Raw genomic sequence first — 16164 nt, forward strand, 5'->3', positions numbered from 1 at the left:
AATATTAGGATTTTCACTCCTTAATTGGACTAGGACTGAAATATGAGAGGACTGAAATTTAGACTTTAGTGAAAGAACATACTTAAAAAGTGTAGCTGAAGGAAGTCCACTGATTGAATAGTTTAAACTGTTTGTGGAAAATTGCCATTAAGCTATTTTTTCAGAAGTACTACAAGTGAGAATATTACCATTTATGTTTTTTCTGTAGAGAAGTCCTCTATTTTGCATGTTTTTATAAAATTATTTCTCAATAATGAGTCTAGTAAATACACCATTTTCAAGTATCTTACTATTCTATATGTAATTTGAAAAATAAGATCATTATTGTGAAGTAGATTATGAAAATATTAAAATAATCTCTTCTCAAATTGTTTATTTCACATTTTAGGATAATTTCTGAACATCTTCATTATTTTTTCATTTTTCTGAATATTGAATCATTTTCCTTAATACCCAATCAAATTATGATGAGAGGGACAGGAGTGTGGGAGAGGGAAACATATAGTTAGAGAGGAAGGTAACCTCCATGAATGTACTGAAACTGATAGCCTTATTCACATTCATTCAATCATATTTATTGAGTGCTTACTGTGTGCAGAGCACTGTACTAAGCGTTTGGGAGAGTACAATACAACAATAAAGAAACACATTCTCTGTCTACAACAAGCTGACTAGAGCAGGCTTAGTTAAGCAAGCAATGAAACAGAATGGCAAGTCAAGGAGAACTTCCCTATCATTTCTCATGATCTCTCCCTACTATTTTCACCCAAGACTTTTCCAGATCAACTTTCTTCATGAATACTTTTAATGTTTTTATTTTTTTAATGGCATTTTTTAAGCGCTTATTAACAATGTACTAAAAGCTGGGGCAGCTACAAGTTAATCAGGTTAGACTCAGTCCATGTTCCACATGGGACTCACAGTTTTAATCCCCATTTTGCAGAGGAGGTAACAGAGGCACAGAGAAGTTACGTGACTTGATCAATGTCACACAGCAGACAAGTGGCAGAGCTAGGATTAGAACCCAGGGCTTTCTGACTCACAGGACTGTGCTCTATTTACCAGGCCACAGTGCTTCCCTTTAATTGTTTTTCATAACATAAAAATCATCATCAATCGTATTTATTGAGCACTTACTATGTGCAGAGCACTGTACTAAGCGCTTGGGAAGTACAAATTGGCAACATATAGAGACAGTCCCTACCCAACAGTGGGCTCACAGTCTAAAATCATCATTATTATAACATAACATCTCCAACTAGTTTTTTGCTTCCTGAAATCATATTGGAACTCCTGAAGCCACTGGATATGGCCATACCTTTCCTATTTTTTTATGGTATTCATTAAGGGATTACTATGGACTAGCACTGTACTTAGCTCTGGGGTAGATACAACTTAATCAGGTTGGACACAGCCCATGTCCCATGTGCTTAATTGAGTACATACTATGACTAGGGAAGTAAATGGTTGGGTGAGTTCAATAGAATTGGTTCATTCATTCAATTGTATTTATTGAGCGCTTACTGTGTGCAGAGCGCTGTACTAAGTGCTTGGAAAGTACCATTCGGCCACAAATAGAGACAATCCCTACCCAACAACAGGCTCACGGTAGATACAAGGTAATCAGGTTGTCCCAGGAGGGGCTTACAGTCCCTCCCCACAGCACCTGTATATATGTATATATTTTTGTATGTATTTATTACTCTATTTATTTATTTTACTTGTACATATTTATTCTATTTATTTTATTTTGTTAATATGTTTTGTTTTGTTCTCTGTCTCCCCCTTCTAGACTGTGAGCCCAATATTGGGTAGGGACCGTCTCCATATGTTGCCAACTTATACTTCCCAAGCACTTAGTACAGTGCTCTGCACACAGTAAGCGCTCAATAAATACCATTGAATGAATGAATGAATTTTACAGTTGAGTTAACTGAGGCACAGAGAAGTGAAGCCCCCCTTTTTCTTCTCCTCCTCCCCTCCCCATGTCCCCCCTCCCTCCGTCCCTCTGCCCTACCCCTTCCCCTCCCCACAACACTTGTGTATATTTGTACATATTTATTACTCTGTTTTATTAATGATGTGTATATAGCTATAATTCTATTTATTCTGATGGTGCTGACACCTGTCTACTTGTTTTGTTTTGTTGTCTGTCTCCCTCTTCTAATAATAATAATAGTAATGGTGATATTTGTTAAGTGTTTACTATGTGCCAAGCACTGTTCTAAGTGCTGGGGTAGATACAAGGTCATCAGGTTGTCCCCCATGGGGCTCACAGTCTTCATCCCCATTTTACAGTTGAGGTAACTGAGGACCAGAGAAGTGAAGTGAGTTACCCAAGGTCACACAGCTGAAAAGTGGTGGAGACAGAATTAGAACCCACGACCTCTGACTCCCAAGCCCGCACTCTTTCCACTGAGCCACGCTGCTTCTAGACTGTGTACCTGTTGTTGGGTAGGGACTGTCTCGATCTGTTGCCGACTTGTACTTCCCAAGTGCTTAGCACAGTGCTCTGCACCCAGGAAGCGCTCAATAAATATGATTGAATGAATGAATGGTATTTATTGGGCGCTTGCTGGGTGCAGAGCACTGTGCTAAGTGCTTGGGAAGTACAAGTTGGCAACATACAGAGATGGTCTCTACCCAACAATGGAAGCGAGAGACTTGTCCAAGTTTCACCCAGCAGACAAGAGGAGGAACCGGGATTAGCGTGGCTCAGTGGAAAAAGTGAGGGCTTGGGAGTCAGAGGTCATGGGTTCGAATCTTTCATTCATTCATTCATTCATTCATTCTTCACTCTTTCATTCATTCATTCATTTGTATTTATTGAGCGCTTACTGTGTGCAGAGCACTGTACTAAGCACTTGGAAAGTACAAGTCGGCAACTTATAGAGACGGTCCCTACCTAGCAAGGGGCTCATGGTCTAGAAGGGGGAGACAGACAACAAAACAAAACATGTAGACAGGTGTCAAAATCGTCAGAACAAATAGAATTAAAGCTATATGCACATCATTAACATGATAAATGGAATCGTAAATATGTACAAGTAAAATGAATAGAGTAATAAATCTGTACAGACATATACAAGTGCTGTGGGGAGGGGAAGGGGGTAGGGTGGGGGGGATGGGGTGGGGGAGAAGAAAAAGGGAGCTCAGTCTGGGAAGGGCTTCTGATGGATCTGAGCTCTTAGTAGGGCTTTGAAGGGAGGAAGAGCGCTAGCTTCTCAGCTGTGTGACTTTGGGCAAGTCACTTAACTGCTATGTACCTCAGTTACCTCATCTGTAAAATGGGGATGAAGACTGTGAGCCGCACGTGGGACAACCTGATCACCTTGTATCCCCCGAGCGCTTAGAACAGTGCTTTGCACATAGTAAGCACTTAAAAAGAACCATTATTTTTATCATTATTATAACCCATGACTTTCTGCCTCGCAGGCCCGGGGTCTATCCCCTCGGCCCTGCTGCTTCTCGGGGCCCATGCTCAGGCCGGGAGAGGCCATGTTCCCTCCAGCTGTGCTCCCCTGGCCCTCGGCGTCCTCTCAGGCCGCAGGGATTGGTCGAAGGACAGGCTCGGGCCCTGGCTTAATCCCCATTTTACAGATGAGGTAACTGAGGCCCAGAAAAGCTAAGTGACTTTTCCAAGGTCACACAGCTAAGTGTCGGAATTCGAACCCATGACTTCCGACTCCCAATCCCGTGCTCTTTCCACGGAGCCCTCCCCTCCTGCGCCTGCTCTCCCTGGGGCCCAGCGGCTCCGAGCTGCGGGCTCCTCCCCGATGGCCGTGATCCCTGTCCTGGTAGAGCATACTAGTAGCATAGGCAGCGTGACTCAGTGGAAAGAGCCCGGGCTTTGAGTCAGAGGTCATGGGTTCAAATTCCGGCTCTGCCACTTGTCAGCTGTGTGACTTTGGGCAAGTCATTTCACTTCTCTGGGCCTCAGTTCCCTCATCTGTAAAATGGAGATTAAGATTGTGAGCCCCCCGTGGGACAACCTGATCACCTTGTATCTACCACAGCGCTTAGAACAGTGCTTTGCACATAGTAAGCACTTAGCAGATACCATCATCATTATTATTATAGGCTAAATAAATTACAGGTAGGAGAAAGAAAGAAACGGAGTTATGCTTATGAGTCAGCATGTTTAAGAAACAGGGTACTTTTAAGTATGAATGGAATTGTTTTGGGAAGTTGAAAATACTTGATTGCTTGGGTGGCACAGTAGAAATCAGGGTTGCTTAGTGGAAAGAGCACAGGACCAGTCAGGAGTCACCATTTCTAACCTGCCTCCAGAACTTCCCTGCTACATGAGCTTGGACAAATCACCTAAATTTTCTGTGCCTCAGTTTCAATCCAAAAATGAAGATTAAATACCTGTTGGCTTTGTCTCTTAGACTGTTAGTCTTACTTGGGGAAAGGGACTGTGGCAGATCTGATTATAAACTCCTGTGGGGAGGGAATATGTCTACCAAATCTGTTACACTGTACTCTCCCAAGCACTTAGTACAGTGCTCTACACATAGTAAGTTCTCAGTAAATACGGTTGATTGATACTATATCTGCCTCAGGGCTCAGTACAGATTTATCACATAGTTAACAAATATCATATTACTATTATTATTTATTATTATCATTAGTAGTAGTAGTAGTAACGGTAGTAGCAGCAGTTGTAGTGGTGATTCTGAAGTGGAAATTGAGGTGACTTTGAGTATTTGTAAGAAAATTTTAGACCAGGCAATGCAGGTTTTTGCAATTCTTGTAAATGTCCCATTTCTCTATTAATTTCACTCATCCTCCAATTAACTCTTTCTTACCGTGCTTGTGATATGAACCATTCACTTAAAATGTCTGTTGGGATGTTTAATGTTTCTACATAGCCATTCCTCATGACTCTGAAGGGTCTATTAAAATTGAAGCTCTGTGCTATGTTGTCATGAGCTGCGTGGGGTGGAGCTGGGACTAGTGGGTTGCTTAGAGATCTGAGGGGTAACAAACAGAGGGAGACAGACGGAGACACAAACCAGTAAATTTCTTAACCAAGACTTTGTTTATTAAAATATAGGCATTCTGAGGATTTAGGTCCCCAATGCTAGCTAGCTAGTTAGTCTCACGAACAGGGAATTGCACATTCTACATTAATAAGTGTAGATACTGGTGGCCCCCCTGGGGCTCCACTATGAATAAAGGGGTGACAGGAATGCCCACATTCTGGTCACACCAGCTGGATGTGCAGGTACAAGTTGCATGGGCAGCACAGGGTGAGATGGAGTAGTGGAAAAGAGGGCTTAATTGGGGAAGGCCTCTTTGAGGAGATGTGACTTTACTAAGGCTTTAAAGGTGCGGAGAATGATGTTTTGGCAAATACGGAGAGAGAAGGAGTTCCAGGTGAAGGGGAGGATATGGGAAAAATAAAAGAAAATGGCAAGATAAAAGAAACCAGGGCACAGTTAGGAAGCTGGTGCTAGAGGAGTTAAACCTAAGGGCAGGGTTAATTAGTAGAAAATTAGTAGGAAATTATTGAGGCAAGATGATTATAATGCTTTAGAACTGATGGTGAGAAGTTTCTGTTGGATGTGAATGCAAATGGGCAACCATTGGAGGTTCTTGAGGAGTTGGGAGATGTGGACTGAGTATTTTTATAAAAATAATCTGTCAGCAGAGTGAAATATGGGCTGGAGTGGAGAGAGACAGGAGACAGGGAGGCACATGTAATGATGAATGCAGCAGAGGATAAGTGCCTGGATCAGCATTGTAGCAGCTTGGATGGAGAGGAAAGGACAGATTTTACCAGTGTTGTGAAGGTGGAACTGACAGGATTGGTGACAGATTGAATATGTTGGCTGAATGAGAGAGAGATGCTTTGAGGATGATGTCAAGGTTATGGGCTTGCGAGACAGGGAGGATGGGGTTTCTGTCGACAGTGCTGGGAAAGTTGTGGGGCGGACAGGGTATAATTGGGAAGATGAGAAGTACTGTTTTGATCATGTTAAATTTGAAGTGTTGGCAGGACATCCAAATAGAAATGTCCTGTAGGTAGGAGCAAATATGAAACTGGAGAGAAGGAAAGAGATCAGGGTGGAGATATAGGTTTGGGAATCACCTTCCCTCTACCAAAACTGCTCTATTAAAAGTGAGCAATGATCTCCATTGCCAAATCCAATGGTGTCTACACCATGCTATTCCTCCTCAACTTCTCAGTGTCTCAGACACTGTCAACCAACCTCTTTTCCTGGAAATATGATCCAACTTGGCCTTCCCTGACTCTGTCCTCTGCTGGTTCTCCTCCAATATCTCTGCCCACTCATTTTCCATCTCTTTCACAGGCTTCTCCTCTTTGTCCCACCCCCTCACAGTGGGTAATTTCTCAAGGCTCAGTTCTGGGTCCCTTTATATTCTACATCTACACCCATGCCTTGGAAAACATATTTGTTCCCGTGGCTTTAACTACCCAAATCTACATTTCTTCCACTCATCTCTTTCCTTCCCTTCAATCTCATACTTCATCCTACTTTCAGGACATCTTTACTGGGATATCATACTGACACTTCAAACTTAAAATGTCCAAAACAGAACTCATATTCTCACACAAGCTATGTCCTTTCCTTGACTTTCCCATCACTATAGACTCTACCACTGTCTTCCCTGCCTCACAAGCCCTTGGTGTGATCCTCGACTCATCTATTATTCAATTTACATATTAAATCTCTCACCAAATCCTGTCAGTTCAACCTTGACAACATCACTCAAATCCACCCTTTCCTCTTCATCCAAACTGTACTCCACTGATCCAACTACCTTTCCTATATTGCCTTTATTACTGACTGATTCAGCCTTCTTGCTGACCTCCTTGCATTCTGTCTCTCCCCACTCCAGTCCTTACTTCACTTTGCTGCCCAAATCATTTTTCTGAAAAAACATTCAGTCCATGTTTCCCCACTCCTCAAGAATCAACAGCAGTTCCTACCCACCTCTACATCAACAGAAACTCCTTACCACAGTCTTTAAAACACTTAATCACCTTTCCCACTCCTACCTCACCTCACTACTGTCCTACTACAAGCCAGCCCACACACTTTGCTTCTCTATCCCAATCTACTCACTGTAGTTCAGTACTGTCTACCTCACCACTAATTGCCTGCACAAATCTTGACTCTGTCCTGGAACAACTTTCCTATTCATATCTGACAGACAGTCACTGTCCCCACCTTCAAAGACTTATTAAAAACCCATATACTCTGAGGCCTTCCCTAACTTAGCCCTCCTTCCTTCTTCTCCCACTCTCTTTTGTGTCACCCTAGAACTTGGAATTTACGCCCGTTATTCACTTCTCCCTTGGCCCCATAGAACTTACATACAGAGCCATAATTTAATGTGTTTATTTTTATTAATGTCTGTCTCCTCCTCTAAACTGTATGCTCATTGTGGGCATGGACTATGTCTACCAACTCTGTTATATTGTACTCTCCTAGGCACTAGGTACAGTGCTCTGAACACATTGAGAACTCAATACATATGATTGAAAACTATGGGAGTCAAGGGAGTAGGTTTAGGTAGATGGAGAATAGAAGGGAAACCAGACCTGAGCCTTGAGGGACTCTCAAGGTTAGAGATGGTAGACAGAGGAAGAGGCTGCAGAAGAGACTAAGAAAGAGTGGCTAGACTGATAGGAGGAGAACCAGGAGAGGACAATCCTCAGTGAAGCCAAGTTTTGATAATATTTCCAAGAGCAGGGCAGGGTCCACAGTGTTGAAGGCAGCTTAGAGGTTGAGGAGGATTAGGATGGCATAGAGGCCATTCTTTTTGGCAACAATAAATCATTGATGAGCTTTAAGAGAGTGGTTTCTGTGGAATGAAGGGGGCAGAATCCAGTTTGGAGGGGGCTGAGGAGAGATAATTAGAGGAGAGGATTATAACATGCTCTTTCAAGTTTTGTCTCCCTTATCAGTTCATCATTTACTATTTAGTCTGGGGTGGCTATACTATGAGCCTTTTGGGATGATTTTTTCTCATCTATGTGTTTGATTCTTTAGTTTCCTTCATTTTTTGTATATATTTTTTCCATAGGTCATATTTCTAAATTCAAAATCATTCATCCATTTGAGAAAAGCAAAAAAGCTATTTTGCTCTAATTACCTAGATATCTGAGGAAATATGAAACACAGGTTTGTAGTTTTTCCAAGTTATTATTCTGACCAAAATACATTTCACTACCCTTAGTTGCAAAGTAAGATAAATGTGATGGTTAAAGATATTGGCTGGAAAATTCAAAAACAGTTCTCTTTTGCCTGAATTATTTGAGCACTTAAGATTGAAGTCTGTGTATTTTGAGTGGGTTCACTGAAGAAGGTTTATAAACTGTAGTCTTGAGTTTAATTTTCAGATGCTTTGTATAAGAAACTTACAAACCATGCAATGTCTCAAGTTAGTTTTTAATGGCACACATGTTGATAAAACCTGACTGAAAATACTCAGGCCTTTTCAGAAGTCATACCAAAATACCATTCCTAGAATCCTCTAGGAGACTTGTATTTGCTAGAAGGTGGTCAATCTGGACGCTCTCTACCAGTCTCAACTACAGGAGGGAAAATCAGGCAGAGGCATCTCCATTCCATTCATAGCGTGGGCAGTGGCTAGCAAGTGGAAGGCAACATGCTACAAGTCAAAACTCACCTGTGCGGGGACAGCAGCAGCATGGGAGAGAATCAAGGGTGAAGACTCAAGTTTACTGCATGGAAGGAGGCAATGGTAAACCACTTGTGTATTTTTACCAAGAAAGCTCTATGGATACACTACCAGAATGATTGCTGGTGGAGGTGGGGTGTTCTCGGATCTATGTGCATGGCATCACTATGTGTTGAAGAAGACTTGACGTCATAAGACAAGACAAAGTCAGTCTGGCAAGGAGGAACCTAAGAAAAGTTCACTCAATTGACTAGTCAAGCAGAACTTGGAAGAGATTTTGTCTACATGTTTTTGCTCTGTGCAGTTCTGATTTCTTGCTTTCCCATAGTGTGAGCAAATACCCAAGGAGGTTTGTGTCATTTAAATAAGCTGGTGTGACTACTGACAATGTAAAGCTACTGAAGCATCTGTAATTAAAATAATCTGAATGTAGCTTTTTCTCCCTTGCAATGTTCTTATTAGGAACCAAATGCCTTTATGATTTCCTTGAGGTTTGGGAAAGCCTAGAGAAACCATGAATTTTAGCATAGTTTCTCCACTACTGATCCTTGATTACCTGCCCACATACATTATATGGAATTAGCTACATAATCTTTTGAAGTGGGCTGACGTCTGAAAGACAGTCCAATCCAGGCTAAGTGGAGCAGGCTAAGTGTGCACAGGAAAGTTGGGATGATTGGAAGTTTCCTGGTGCAGCAGTAAAGTACATGTCAGTGGCTTCACAGACCCTCTAGGCTAATCAGGAAGGGCTTATGCCAGGGGTCAGGATAAACTGGAGCCAAGAAAAGCAGTTGGCAGCAGAATAACTAGAGTCAGGGCAATACCGCTGTATTGGGGCAGTAATAGTCAGCATTGAGGTTACTGCTCACTCCAAATAAGTAGTTCTGTAAATCTGTCTCTCTCATCTGTCATCTCTCCCTTTATCACCAGGATGCTATAACTCAAGATGCAAAGACTCTCACCAGAAAGCAAAATCACAGTAGGACTGATGAAGAGACATACACCATTATTATTCCTACAGACTGTCTAGGCCATATTGGCCTGAAATTTCCCACTCTGGCATCAATCTCACCAACTTCTGGTTACCACTGCTTCCTATGTAAGTGCCAAACCCTGAAGCCATCATGCATTAGAATCCAGATCTATCCCAACCAGCAGTATCACCATGTCCTATATCATGATCTTTTCTGGACCCTGCATCCTGTTTCAGTTGGCCTAAAGATACCAGAGTTGTTGTTTTTTTTTTTTTTTTGGGGGGGGGGTTAGTAATTATTCTTCTGCTTCTATAAGACTGTAATTTATTGGAGTTAATAGTGAGCAAGTGTATGACTTCTAGTATGATATGAGTTCTTCTAAAAGGAATATTTGCTGTCACTGAGAGCAATTTAGTCCAAAGAAACTGCACACACCTGGAAAACAGAGGACCTGCCTTCTCATCTTGGCTCTGCCACTTGCTTACTGTGTGACTTCAGGCAGTCAATTTCTCTGGTATTCACTTTTATCATCTGTGAAATGGAAAATCATTATTATTATTAATAATAACAATATTATTCTCTCTTTTGCCTGATTATTGTTTTGCCTCTCTTTTGCCTATTATTATTATTAATAACAATAATGATTATGGTATTTGTTAAGCACTTACTATGTGCAAAGCACTGGAGTAGATACAAACAAATTGGGTTGGACACAGTCACTGTCCCAAGTGGGGCTCACAGTCTCAACCCCCATTTTACAGATGAGGTGACTTAGGCACAGAGAAGTAAAGTGACTTGCCCAAGGTCACACAGCTGACACGTGACGGAGCCAGAATTCGAACCCACGACCTTCTGACTCCCAGGTCTGTGCTCTATCCATTAAGCTATGAATTGTGAGAAGTTAAGTGACTTGCCCAAGATCATCCAGCAAGCAATAAGCAGAACTCTTTTCACTACGGCATGCTCCTTCTCTTGTGTAGTAATTCTTGGCCAAGATCTTTCCAAATACCACATTCATTTAGCAATTTTTCCAATGATTCTTGAGGATACTTTTAAAAGCCTTCTGAATTTTATCTCCGTTAACTCCCTGAGGTGTACAGGAATGTGCTCTGGAAGCCTTAATCAGATAGCCTGACCTAATGTGCTGCATAAAAGTTTGTGTGTTTTGTGTGGTGTCATTCTATTATAATAATAATAATGGTATTTGTTAAGCGCTTAATATGTGCAAAGCACTGTTCTAAGCACTGGGGAGGTTACAAGGTGATCAAGTTGTCCCACAGGGGGCTCACAGTTTTAATCCCCATTTTACAGATGAGGTAACTGAGGCACAGAGGAGTTAAGTGACATGCCCAGAGTCACACAGCTGACAGTTGGTGGAGCCGGGATTTGAACCCATGACCTCTGACTCCAAAGCCCATGCTCTTTCCACCTAGCCACACTGCTTCCCCACGCTGCTTCCCCACACTGCTTATTGTACTTCTCAGAGCAGTAGTGACAGTTCATTCAAAAAAATGAATGGGAAGCAGCAAGACCTAGTGGTAGACATTGGGCCTGGGAATCAGAAGGACGTGGGTTCTAATCCTGGTACCACCACTTGTCTGCTTTGTGACCTTGGACAAGTCACTTAACTTTTTGATACCTCAGATCTCTAGTCTGTAAAATGGGATTAAGACTGTGAACCCCCCCATGTGGTACAGAGGGACTGTGTCCAACCCATTTATGTTGTAGCTACCCAAGCACTTAGTACAGTACCTGGCACATAGTAAGTGCATAACAGACTAGACTATAAGCTTGTTGTAGGCAGGGAATGTGTCTGTTTATTATTATAGTTTACTGTCCCAAGCACTTGGTACAGTGCTCCACACACAGTAAGCACTCAATACATACGATTGAATGAATGATGAATAGCAAATTCAAAAAAAAAAATTAAATGCAAATTTCCCCCGCTTTTGATTCAGTAATCATCCTCAGTTGTGATGGTGTTTTTCTAGTAAATTTGATTCTCCTACAACACAGGAGTTCTTGCAGACACTTGTTTTAAGGAAACCTTGCACTGAAGTACTCACCCTTTTAACACCACACACAGCTACAAGTGTAGGTCGCTTCTTTTATAGTGCTGCAGTCCAATCCCAAACCAACTCACGTTGTTGGAAGAACATTTCCTAACTCACTATTTGCCTCCTAATTGAATTGCATACTGAAAACATGAACTATGTCAGAACTGAGCTTATTATAATAAGGTTTCTGTATGTTGTTCTTGTCTTCATACTTCATGCTGCTGCCCATACTTCATGCTGCTGCCCGGATTATCTTTGTCCAGAAACGCTCTGGGCATATTACTCCCCTCCTCAAAAATCTCCAGTGGCTACCAATCAATCTGCGCATCAGGCAGAAACTCCTCACCCTGGGCTTCAAGGCTCTCCATCACCTCGCCCCCTCCTACCTCACCTCCCTTCTCTCCTTCTACTGCCCAGCCCGCAACCTCCGCTCCTCCACCGCTAATCTCCTCACTGTACCTCGTTCTCGCCTGTCCCGCCGTCGACCCCCGGCCCACGTCATCCCCCAGGCCTGGAATGCCCTCCCTCTGCCCCTCCGCCAAGCTAGCTCTCTTCCTCTCTTCAAGGCCCTGCTGAGAGCTCACCTCCTCCAGGAGGCCTTCCCAGACTGAGCCCCTTCCTTCCTCTCCCCCTCGTCCCCCTCTCCATCCCCCCATCTTACCTCCTTCCCTTCCCCATAGCACCTGTATATATGGTTGTACATATTTATTACTCTATTTATTTGTTTATTTATTTTACTTGTACATTTCTATCCTATTTTATTTTGTTGGTATGTTTGGTTCTGTTCTCTGTCTCCCCCTTTTAGACTGTGAGCCCACTGTTGGGTAGGGACTGTCTCTATGTGTTGCCAATTTGTACTTCCCAAGCGCTTAGTACAGTGCTCTGCACATAGTAAGCGCTCAATAAATACGATTGATTGATTGATTGATTGTCTCCATGAGATGAAGAGCTCACCCAGCTGGTAAACATCAAATGTGGCTCTAGTTCCAATGCCACAGGTCATCCAGACATTGAAGAGTTTATTCAGGGAATGATTGTGGATGTTTTGGGGGAATGGGAGGGTTATCGGTTGATAATGCTGATAGAAGAAGAACATTCCAGGCAAAAATGCCATGAACTGTAGGGATGTGGCCAAAGTCTGCTTGAGAGGACTAAAGAACATTAAGCATGAAGCTGACATTCAGAGGTTTTAGTTTTTTACTAGAAGCCAAGAGCAGTCATTGGAAATTTTGTGAAGGGAAGTTATGCAGCATGCCCGATCAATAGTATTTATTGAGCACCTGCTATGTATAGACCATTTATACTAGAAGCCTGGGGGACAAACTAAAGCAACTAAAGAAACTGTTCCAGACCCTGAGGAGCTATCAATATTGTAAGGGAGAGAGACAGTAGACATAAATTGACAAATACACAAGTTAAAAATGGTAGAATACATCATTTTAGGAAGATGATATTTTTAGCTGTATGAAATAAGAGGGGAGAGCTGGAGGAAAGTGAGTCAGTAAAACCTTGCTAAAATAATCCATCTGGGAGATTATTAAGGGCTGTAAGGAATAATGGAGTGTATGTTAGGATAAAGAGACTATGAGGAGCAATGAGGCATAGTGGCTAGATTATGCACCTGGGAGTCAGAAGGACCTGGGTTCTAATCCTAGCTCCTCCACTTGTCTGCCGTACAACCTTGGGCAAGTCACTTAACTTCTTGGTGCCTTAGTTTACTCATCTGTAAAATGGATCATGGACTACGTTCAATCTGATTATCTTGTATCTGTTCCAGTACCTGGCTTAACAAATACCAGTAAAAATCTGGGTAGTGGGGTTAACAGTGAAATTAGTTGAAACTCTTCAGGGCAAAGGTGATGTGGAAAAGAAAATTAGTACAGTGCTCTGCACACAGTAAAGGCTCAATAATAACAATAATAATAATGGCATTTATTAAGCGCTTACTGTGTGCAAAACACTGTTCTAAGCGCTGGGGAGGTTACAAGGTGATCAGGTTATCCCACGGGGGCTCACATTCTTAATCCCCATTTTATAGATGAGGGAACTGAGGCACAGAGAAGTTAAATGACTTGCCGAAAGTCACAAAGCTGACAATTGGTGGAGTAGGGATTTGAACCCACGAACTCTGACTCCAAAGCCCATGCTCTTTCCACTGAGCCATGCTGCTTCTCTAGTAAATATCGAATGAATGAAAATGAGGGGAGAAAATATTGCCGATGAGAATTAATCACAAAGGAACTCCTAATATTATGAGAAATTTAAATATACTGCGTAGTAAAAGGACATGCACCAAAATAACACAGAAATCACAATTTTGAGATTGGAAAATAAAATTTCTTTCTAATCAATCATTCATTGTTTCAATAATATTTACTGAGCCCTTACTTCATCATCATCATCATCAATTGTATTTATTGAGCACTTACTGTGTGCAGAGCACTGTACTAAGCGCTTGGGAAGTACAAGTTGGCAACGTATAGAGACAGTCCCTACCCAACAGTGGGCTCACAGTCTAAAAGGGGGAGACAGAGAACAAAACCAAACATACCAACAAAATAAAATAAATAGATATGTACTAGTAAAATAAATAAATAAATAAATAGAGTAACAAATATATACAAACATATATACATATATACAGGTGCTGTGGGGAAGGGAAGGAGGTAAGATGGGGAGAATGGAGGGGGGGACGAGGGGCAGAGGAAGGAAGGGGCTCAGTCTGGGAAGGCCTCCTGGAGGAGGTGAGCTCTCAGTAGGGCTTTGAAGGGAGAAAGAGAGCTAGCTTGGCAGATGGGCAGAGGAAGGGCATTCCAGGCCCGGGGGATGACGTGGGCCGGGGTCGATGGCGGGACAGGCGAGAGCGAGGTACGGTGAGGAGATTAGCGGCAGAGGAGTGGAGGGTGTGGGGTGGGCTGTAGAAGGAGAGAAGGGAGGTGAGGTAGGAGGGGGCGAGGTGATGGAGAGGCTTCAAGCCCAGGGTGAGGAGTTTCTGCCTGATGCGCAGATTGATTGGTAGCCACTGGAGATTTTTGAGGAGGGGAGTAACATTCCCAGAGCGTTTCTGGACAAAGACAATCCAGGCAGCAGCATGAAGTATGGATTGAAGTGGGGAGAGACACGAGGATGGGAGATCAGAGAGAAGGCTGATGCAGTAGTCCAGACCGGATAGGATGAGAGCTTGAATGAGAAGGGTAGCTCATGTGGATGGATAGGAAAGGGCGGATCTTGGCAATGTTGCGGAGCTGAGATCGGCAGGTTTTGGTGACGGCTTGGATGTGAGGGGTGAACGAGAGAGCGGAGTCGAGGATGACACCAAGGTTGCGGGCTTGTGAGACGGGAAAGACGGGTGAGACGGGAAGGATGGTAGTGTCGTCAACAGAGATGGGAAAGTCAGGGAGAGGGCAGGGTTTGGGAGGGAAGACAAGGAGTTCAGTCTTGGATATGTTGATTTTTAGGTGGCGGGCAGACATCCAGATGGAGATGTCCTGAAGGCAGGAGGAGATGTGAGGCTGGAGAGAGGGGGAGAGAGCAGGGGCAGAGATGTAGATCTGGGTGTCATCAGTGTAAAGATGATAGTTGAAGCCGTGGGAGCGAATGAGGTCACCAAGGGAGTGTGTGTAGATTGTATGCCTTTTCTACTGCGATATTTGGGAAAAAAAAGGAAATAGTGAGAGAGATTATTAGGAGTTTCCACTGGGGCAAACTCTTTATTTCTAGTTCTGGAAGAAAGTCAGTCCCTGAGGTGACTAACTGCACACACAAAGAGAACTGGAAAGACTGAAAACTGCTATGTAAATTAATTAGAAGTTCCTATGTTGCAAAAAGGACTTGCTTATATAATTCCTCCATAGGTTTTGAAGGCAACAATGCAGTTACCTGTGTGTAGAGCACTGCACTAAGTCCTTCGGAGAGTAAAATATAACAATAAACAGACACATTCCCTGCCCACAATGAGAGCCTGTTGTTGGGTAGGGGCCATCTCTATATATTGCCGACTTGTACTTCCCAAGCGCTTTGTACAGTGCTTTGCACACAGTAAGCACTCAATAAATATGACTAAATGAATTAATCATATATCAATATAGACAGACATCAATACAAATAAATAAAATTGCGGATATGTACATAAGTGCTGTGGGGCTGGGAGGGGGTAAGATCAAAGGGAACAGGTCAGGGAGTGGGAAGGGAGGAAAAATGGGGCTTAGTCTGGGAAGGCCTTTTGGAAGAGATGTGCCTTCAATAAGGCTTTGAAGTTTGGGGAGAGTAATTGTCAGATTTAAGGAGGGAGGGAGTTCCAGGCCAGATGCAGGGCATAGGCTAGGGGTCAGTAGAGAAATAGGTGAGGTTGATGCACAGTGAGAAGGGTAACATTAGAGGATCTGAGTGTTTGGACTGGGATGTAGAGAGAACAAAGGTGAGGTAGGAGGGGACGAGGTGGTTTAGTGCTTTAA

General features: G+C 42.8%; 1 pseudogene; it reads right to left on the reverse strand.

The window, feature by feature from the left end:
* The window catches only part of LOC119927254, a 69082-nt pseudogene that overhangs the window by 11634 nt on the left and 41284 nt on the right, over positions 1–16164 (reverse strand).

This window comes from Tachyglossus aculeatus, chromosome 1, assembly GCF_015852505.1.
Source record: "Tachyglossus aculeatus isolate mTacAcu1 chromosome 1, mTacAcu1.pri, whole genome shotgun sequence".
In the NCBI taxonomy this organism is placed as follows: Eukaryota; Metazoa; Chordata; class Mammalia; order Monotremata; family Tachyglossidae; genus Tachyglossus; species Tachyglossus aculeatus.